The sequence below is a fragment of the Salarias fasciatus genome, chromosome 4 (assembly GCF_902148845.1).
Source record: "Salarias fasciatus chromosome 4, fSalaFa1.1, whole genome shotgun sequence".
NCBI classification, from domain to species: Eukaryota; Metazoa; Chordata; class Actinopteri; order Blenniiformes; family Blenniidae; genus Salarias; species Salarias fasciatus.
In genome coordinates, this window is record NC_043748.1 from 2,241,175 (window position 1) to 2,250,604 (window position 9,430).

Here is a 9,430-nt window from a genome sequence, read left to right on the forward strand (position 1 = left end):
TTATTTAGGGCTGCACTATTGCTAAGTTTATCAAAATCCCCAATAATGTGAAGACAGAAAATTGATGAAAAAAAAAAAAGCGTCTTTGTTTACTGATGACGTTGCAATTTACAGTTGATAAGAAAGTCAATTTCAAAAGTAACTTCCTGATTACAGACATGATATATGCACGCAGTGTCCAGGTCTAGATTCAGTATGATGCTCCTCTTTCCTTCACATTTTAAATATTGGTAATAAAAAACAGTAAAACAGTTGTTTTGACTTCACAGAGTCCATGGAGACGTCAGCGCTGTCATATGTCAGTATATTAGGTTCCACTGGTTGGAACGCTCCACTCATTCTGGATGCAGTTTGCATGTTTTTCCCATGTGTGAGTGGGGTTTTTGCAGGGTAGTCCATTTTTTTTTCACCCCCACAGTCCAAAAACATGGAGTTGAGGACTAAATTGGAGGATGGACGGATGGAAGGATGGATGTTTCAAAATTCCCCTGGTACTTTTACTGATTTGATGTCTGTGAAATACCTGCTGTTTTTACCTGGAAACCAACAGCGTCCTGCGTCCATCAGGTCTGCAGCGAGTGGATTTATGACTATCTGTTGTAACATATTTTCTTGGATTCCTTCATTCTAAAGTGTAGTATTTTCTGATTTAATTTTCAGGTTTTGTTGGAAAGCTCCTGTACTTGTTGCCTCCTTGACCTTGCCATCTTCATCGGAATGAGACTTACCAGTAAAATAAATACGACATTGAAACGCTATAAACCTTTACAGGAGAGAACGTCGATGTCTTCATTTAAAAAAAAAAAAAAAATCATTTTGAGGCTTTCAGTCAGAAGGTCAACCTGAATGTAACAAAGATGCTTTGGAAGGAGTTCAGAGAGCTTTTCGCAGAAGACATCTCAAGAATGTGACTGAACTGAAGCAGTTCTGTAAAGAATAATGGCTCCAAATTCCTCTTCAAAGTTGCGCAGCTCCGATCTGCAGCTACTGGAAGCATTTATTCGAAGTCGTTGCCGTCAAAAGAAGTTCAAGTAGTTATTAATTCCAGGATGTAGTTATGTCTCCGGCTTCATGTCTGGATTAAATAAAGACATGAAATACAGCTACAGAAATGTTTTGCGCGGTATGAGTTTGTTTTGATGTAAAGTTGTGATTGGATGCAGATCAGGATCATGTCAAATAAACAATTAATCCAGAAAACTATCAAAAAAATCAAAGAGTTTAGAGAACTTTATGAATATTTCCCCGACTGCTGGTTAATCCTCACAGTGGGTGATTACAGGTGTTCTAAAATAGAAGTGATGCTTTCCAGGTAAACAATGCAACACGAGAAAAATAATCCCCGAACCCGGAGCTTTAATTCGGTGCCATTTGTTGGTGCAAAAGCCAAACCCTTTAGAAATTCACTCAGATGTGAACATAATACAGTGCTTATTTGCTGTGACGTATAAACATGCCAATAGGTTATTTTACGCTTGGCAGGGCCCGTGAATTCAGCAGACTTCGACAATCTATTTGGATGAGCGACTCTAATGGTTTCGTATCTATATGACAGCGCAGCCACCGGTCTTTATCCCCGTCTGAGGAGCGAACGCTTGGCTGGAGACGCCGCGGCTCTGCGGCCTGAATGACAAGGACCTGGAGGGACGTAAACAGGTAATTGGGATGCACATTGTGTAAAAGAGAGATCTGCATTGGTGCCAGCTGGAAAACGGACTGAATTAGGAAAAAAAAAAAAACCCAAAACAACACCAGAACTAGAGATAAAACATGCAAGTGAATCCATATTTTTGCAGACCAGAATTAGTGTAAATGGACCTATAGATTACATGGACTCTTATATAAACAAGGCAAAGCACACACACACACACACACACACACACACACACCCGCGAGTGTTTATTTAGTCTGTGCGTGGAGGATTTCCAGGACATTAAGAGCCAGCCATGTAAGCTGGTTGAGTGGATGTGACCCGCTCACACAAGGTTACGGCCTCTGATCGCCGCCAGCGAGACACAAAGCATGAGGGGATGGAAATGCAAGACGGCTACACACACCCAACAGACACACGCACACCGCGCGCACAACATGCGTCAGCGCTGCTGCACGGAGTCCTGCAATCAAATCAAGATGAGGAAATACCGAGCCGCGCGCACACAATCCCGCACGAACAAATAGTGATTACAGTAATTAAGGCCTTCATTACTCTGTATTATTTGATTGTATTGAGCTGTTTGTGGAAGTCCAGAGCTCAGGAAGATCGCATTCTGGAGGTAAAGGATGCTCGGAGGAAGGTAGAGGAAGAGGATCGGGTTATATATTATTGCTATTCAATATCTTCCATCCAGCTAATCGTGTTACCCCTCTGTTCGGTGGCCGGCTGTCAATACACATCCTCGGGTTGCTCCGGGTAAACAGCTCACTTTTTTTTTTTATTTCACCAGAACAGTCTATTTAACACTTTTTTTTTTTTTTTTTTACGTTTTTAGCTCTCTTCTGCATTGGCTTGACCCTCTTCTTGCAATCCCAGGATATTACCTTCGTGTGCAGGTATCTTAAAAATCTGTCTGCAAAAAAATCGGCACGATCCGAAACACCACCACAATACACCACAAAAAACAACATTTCCAAGGAGAGGGTGCATTCGCTGTCTGAAGTGCACGCTCTCAAAGAGCATAGAAAAGAAAAAGAAGAGAAATCAACAATGCCATCAATATTCCATCAGCGTCACTTTGAGGGAAGCAGCCCATTCATTTGGATGATTATAGTGGTTAGAGGGGAAAGTGTGAAGAGGATGGAGCGAAGCAGGTGAAGAAGCAGATAAGAACTACTCTCTTTACAGTAGATCACAGGATGATCTTATCTCTGGAAGAGGCTTCGCTCCCTTTCAAGCAGAAAAGACGGAGAGAAATAAGGGAAATGTTATTACTCGCTGGATTAAAAAAAAAAAAAAAAAAAAAAAAACACTCGGAATCCCTCTCACTGTCATTCCCACCGTCGCTCAGAACACCGAAGTCAGACAACTGAATTTAAAGCTCCCATGTGGCCTAATCAAAACAAGTTAATGGGACACAGCAGAGTTCTCTCATGTACGTCCAGCATGCGCACACATGGAGGGAAGATGTGTGTTTGCAGAAAGTGCAGTTAAATGCACACAAACACTTTTAGGAGCTCATCTAGACGGTTTGAGAAATGTACTCAACATATGTGGCACTGCTGAAGAGATGGTTTAGATAACAAAGTGGATAAATTTAATAACAATGAAGAAATCACACATGTAAAAGTATTTATTTTTTAAATTTTTTGTGGTTTGATGAAATTCAAAGCCAAACGGTGTCTTATTACATGATATTGATTTAACATGGTTAAGATTTAAAAGATTAATCAAAACCTAAATATTGATGAAAATGAAGATGGAATCCAGAAATAATCCCACAATCCCCCGACAGCATTACATGCTTAAGATAAGATCAGTTTGCATTGTTGTAGCAGCAGATGGTCAGTGACAAAAGAGAAGCAAATTAATACTAACAATAACAGAAGAACAAGATGTTAATCAAGACAATATTTTACATTCTGAGCTCATAATGTTAATGGTGATTGGAAATATTTATCAGAGATGACGTTAATAATGCACTCAATTAAAATAATAATAGATACTGCTCACAATAAAACAGAACAGGACATTAAAATTATTATAAAAAAATTAATGTATTTCATTAAAATTAAAGAACACCCCTTGGAGTACTTTAACTTCAGTATTTAGCAGTCTTTCTATATGTTGTTCTGCAGGTTGGATGTTGAGTAAAGTGGCGTCTGTCCTGACAGCTGCAGCTATAAAGCCACCATGTCCAAAGCCTCTGTCTGCATCTTCCTGCTGATGTGAGGAAACAAAGCAACTTTGGTTTGTGTAACTGAAAGCAGTGGGGGGAAAAAAAATTAATTTGAACTTAAAATGACATTGTCTATCCCAAAATAATATTTGGTTTGTCCGTGCGGATTATCCACTGAGCTCACCCTGCGCAGCTTGGCAGGTTTCACAGACTCGGCTTCTTTGAAGGGAAGCCGTTCCAGCTCCAGGGTGAGCTTTGGGATTATTCCGTGGAAGCAGTTCATTGTTCCTGACAGAACAATATGTTTTCTCTCAGGTTACACAAGATCAAAACCAAAAACAGCCTGATTCCTCTATTACTGACTCAAAGTTCTCTTCTTTCATGATTTGTTGGGGATAATCTGCTGCTTTACTGCCTCAGTGTGAAGGTCCTGCTTGGCGTTTGGAGCCGGGCCTCTCTGTGTGGAGTTTGGATATTACTGTCTGTCTTTTCTGTTGTGATCTGTCCTCGGAGGATTATGATGGAGCTCTAAACTCTCTAATAAAATATTTAAGTTGATGGATGGACAGTGAATACTCGAACCAAATCAATTAACGCACAGAAAATGAATCGGTACACACAGAGCAAACATCTGAGAGATAAATTCAGCTAAACTGAAAGCAGTCACATCTGCCCACCCTGCTGGTTTATATATCCAATTATGGAAGACTGCACAGTTTCACTTCTCATATCTGTCAGGGAACAGTCGGTGTGTTTCGTGAAGCTCGCCAGTCGAGGGGTTGCAGTCCATCTCATCCCCTCCAGATGGAAGAAACTCGTCTCGTCTGTGGCTGCTGGAGCTCAAAGCTCCCACATCAGGAGAGTATAAAAAAGATGGAGAGTGTGGATTTTCTTCAATATTCTAAATAAATAAAGTTAATTTGTTGATTTATTTTCATGATTTTTTTGGGTGGAAGCTGAGATAATCCATTCATGCTGTAAATCAAGGCTTTAAGCATGAGATGAAATGACTTCCTGAGCGTCAGCTGTGTAAACACAACCTGTCTCCTCAGCCGCGGATTCTCAGGTACATCTGGGTCACCTGTTAGAGGTCGCATGTTTTACAGCCCCACACACACACACACACACGCGCGCGCGCACAGTCTCGTATTTCTATCCTTGTGGGGACCTTCCATTGACTCCCATTCATGTCTAGCCCCTAACCCTGACCCTTACCCTAACCCTAACCCACACCACAATAAAGCCTAACCCTAAAGAAATGTTTTTGCACTTTTACTTTTTTCAGTAACAACAACATGGTCAAGAAAACACTGTTTCTCCTACTTAGGACCGGAAAAAGGTCCCCACAAGGCACGTCGTTTCACGTTTTGCTATCCTTGTGGGGACATTTGGCCCCAACAAGGATAGAAATACGAGAACGCGCACACACACACACACACACACACACACACACACACACACACACACACACACACACACACACACACACACACACACACACACACACACACACACACACACACAGTGGCAGCGGGAGATCTGACGGAGCAGATCTGGACGTGAGACCACCTGCTGTGCGGAGACCGAGACAGGAAGACGTCTTCTATTCCTTATTTTTACGATTGCTTCTAAATGCGCGGGGGCACCTGCTCGGCGACGGCGTTCCCTGAACGTTCCATTCTCTCTCTCTTCTTTTTTTTTTTTCCACCAGGCTTGCTGTTTGGTAGCTGTGCACGTCGGGTCACTGTAAAGACAGTGAACCGTCGCAGGAGCAGCCGTAAGACTCCGGCTCAGACGTTTTACTGCACCTCTGCTGCATCCTGTGGTACCTGAGAATAAAAAAGCCTCCGCTCTCGTGAAACATGCGCTTTCTGAAAAGATCTCAGGGTCATATGTTTTGCTAGGAGGGTTATGATGACACTGAAACTAATAAATGAATCACTGTCTACCTGAAAGTGTCTATTATCGACACAGTACAGCATCCAGACAAGAATACTTGTGTTAACTTTATTCAAATCTGGTGAGGAGAATCTTCACCGCTGAACTCTGCTTGTTCCTGCATTCATTTCCCAACAATATGCTGGAATTAAACTCTGAATTTATTAAACTCTTGAACCGCTTTCAGCAGCATTAAATGCAGTGAAGCTCCTTCAGCGGTTGCTCATAGGACAGTTAGATCATCATTTCTCAAAGAACTGCTTCAGTTTATTGAGATATCTTTTCATGAAAACATTCGTTTGTGGACACACACCTTGAAAACATCCTGATCAGAGCAGGAATGAAATGTTTCTCCTGCAAAACCGGCAATGTGACAAGAAGGCAGCTCCAGATCATGATGATACCTCCACCATGCTTTACTGTAGGATCTGGATATTTTTAAGCTATAAAATGTTCCTTCTTTTCTCAATAAATTCAATGTCTGTGTAATATTAGTTTTTAGTTATTTAATGAAACCCTTTGTTTATCTGCATCCTAAAATCTTTCTTATTGTCTGGAAGTGATGAAATGAGTTTTAAATGAAACCTTTTCCCGACGTGGAGTCAATCTAACATAAATTGCCTATTTCCTCTCTGGAGGTTTATTTGATGCTGTTATTCAAACTTTGTTGCTGATTACAGTTTAATGAGGAAAATAGAGCATTTGTGTTTTTGTGCGAGATATGAAAGTTTTATACAAAGGTTCCCAATATGATGTCTTTTTTCCAAGACTCAAGAATAGCATTTTCCACTGAAGATCCACCCGTCCATCCGGCTGAGAAAATAAAGAGAAAATCATGTCTTACAGTATGTGTTATCTCTTAAGATCACTTATTGAAATACTTGAAATGAGAATATTTTAACCTTTGAGACTTTCCAAAGGTTTTTTTTAAGTTTAATCTGTGCAATCGACTTCTCTACGAGATGAAAGTTAAAAAGACAATTGATTAGAGGTCATTCATAGATGATTAAAATCCTGAATTAAGGGTAAAACTCACCAAAATTGAACTTATGAAGAGTTGATCAAACACTGACTGTCAAGGTTCATGTTCTGTCTTGTGTGTTTTTTGCTTTTTGTTTTTTTCCAGTCTGGTTTCAGGCTCCCCGCCCCCCCTCCTCGTGTCTGATTGCTGTTCACCCTGATGCCTTTCACCTGGGCCTGAGAGTGTGACTGTCGTCACCTGGTGTCTTGGTCTCTTGGGTAGAAAATGGGTTTTTCTTGTCTGCTCTGGTTGCTGGTTTGTCTGTGTTTCTGTATTTTTGTCTCAGTCCTCCTGTCCTGCAGCTCCTCTGTGTTTTTTATGGGGAATTTCACTCTCTTTAGTTGGATCTTTGGTTTTCTCATTTGAACAATGAAATGAGTTTTTCATTCTACTTTGGGAGAATCTGGCAGTCGGAGTCCTCATCCTGTCTCAGTCCACATGTAACAATTGACCATGTATTGCTTGATGAAGGTTATTAGAGCGTGAAAAAAGAAGGAAATGCGGGACAAAATAGTCAAAACATTCTTACAAAACCACAGTACGGAAGTTACCAGGCTGAAACAAGAGAACGTCAGTCCGGATTAATCCAACTAACACAGAGCAGTGGTGGTTCTCGTGGTGCTGTGCTGCTCAGCTCATGATCAAAGAACAAAGTTTAGGTCTCTGTTTCTACATAAGGCCTGTGGGCCAAAAGTAGGCCGCAAGAGGCTCCAGTCAGGGCCACAAAACCACAAAGCAAACGACCGAAATTGCAAAGAAAACACTGAATTCCTAACACAGCTTTCTTAAGAATAGTGGACATAATGCAAGACCGAGACCAGAGCTGAGGTAGGAAAACTGGCAAACCAAGTTTGTGAAAACGTTCATGCAAAAGGCTGCAAAAAACAACAGTAATGTTTTTTTTTTTTTAAATATATTGTATATTTAAAACTGACTTTATGTTGAAAATGCAGACATTTTTGGCATTAATTACTCAGATATGCAAAAATTAACTTTTTTAAAATGTGTAATCTTGCGCCACAACAAAGAAAAATTGTTTAAAGTTTAAATTTAAAGGTTATTATAACACTATTTTACCAGACCGGCCCACTCTAATTCAAATCGGACTGTTTGAGGCTCCATGAGCTAAAATGCGTTTGACACCTCTGATCTACATCTGCATATAACACTGCAGATCTGAAACACAGAGGAAACTCATCTTTCATGACTTTTGATGATTGCTACAAACAAAACACTTAACTCTCAAGAAAACTTGGGTGCAAACTATATTGTTCGGTTCCCAACAGATCCATTGTTTCGAGCACAAACAAAGAACGACCTCTGGAGACCTGGTGAGCAGTTGAGCTGGATCTTTTCGCTCTGATCTTTAAAGACTCAGGAACTTCTAACAGAAAACATTCAACAGAAAAACACATAAATAGACATTCATATCGAATCTCATCAAAAACAGATTTTAATGACGTGCAGCAGGGCAGATTTACTGTATCAAACAATCCAAAAAAAAGACACGGTCCTAATAATGTCCACATATGAGACAAAGGAGAGAAAGACAAATAGTGCAACCATGCCAGATCCTCCCCACACACACGAACACACACACACACACACTTCTCTGTAGTATTTACACCGATCTCTTATCACGATCATCCAGCTGCATGGACGTGAGGAGAAAAGGCCACATTTGAAGCTCTCTCTTCTTTCCTTATGCAACGATTTCTCTCTGCGGCCAAGAGGCGCATATGTTTTCCTGGAGATGCCGTCTCTGTGCAGCGTTATCCACATTCTGAAATGATATCACGTCTCAGTGAAGGCCAGCTCCTCGCTCGGCCTCTGGGTTTTTTTTTGCCGGGGACTGTTTTGGAAGAGCTACAGACGCTTTCGCTCACATGCAATAACCGAAAAGCTCTCCGTACGACCGGGACGCTCATTTGTTCTGCTGTCAAAAAAATGGCTGACGAGAGTGCGTTCTCTCTTTCGCACGTTGGAGATTCTCCAAACGCGCGCTCGATGTGCTCCAAATGACTTTGTCAGATGTAGGCAAAACATCCTGGAGTGCTGTAAATAATGTCTCAGTCGTTAAGGAGACGATGTCAGAGTGCGAGCTTCTGTTTGCACCTCATCGCTTCGCTGTCATGTTGAAAACAGCCACTAGAGGGAGCAGGAATGGAAACATGAGTTATATTAAACTCTAAAAAAAAGTGAAAACGGAAAACTATTGTTGTGTTTTGAGTCTCCGTTTATACGACAACGGTGATCTGAGCCACTGAGAAGGCAACTTTTTGAAAAAAACTCAAGTTTCTGCATGAGTTCTGCAGAGCCAAGTGATTAGCTAAAGTTAATTACAGTCGGTGGGTGCTTAATGACTGCCGCTACATTTGGACCTGCTGAGTTGGGACGAGCGTCTCGTTCTCACGAGGAGGAGATGCTCATGTCTGAATGTGGGCTTGTTTGTGAGGACCGGTCCCCCCGGGGGTGAGGGGCTTCAGCGGCTCGTGTTTACTAAGCATTTCTACAAAGCCAGATTCTTCTCCGAGTTCAAGGAAAAAAAAAAAAAAAGAGAGAATTTATTAGAAACACACAAGGCTCACACAAAATCAAAGCTGAGAGTAGGAATGCTGCGACTTTTCATTGTGCGTTT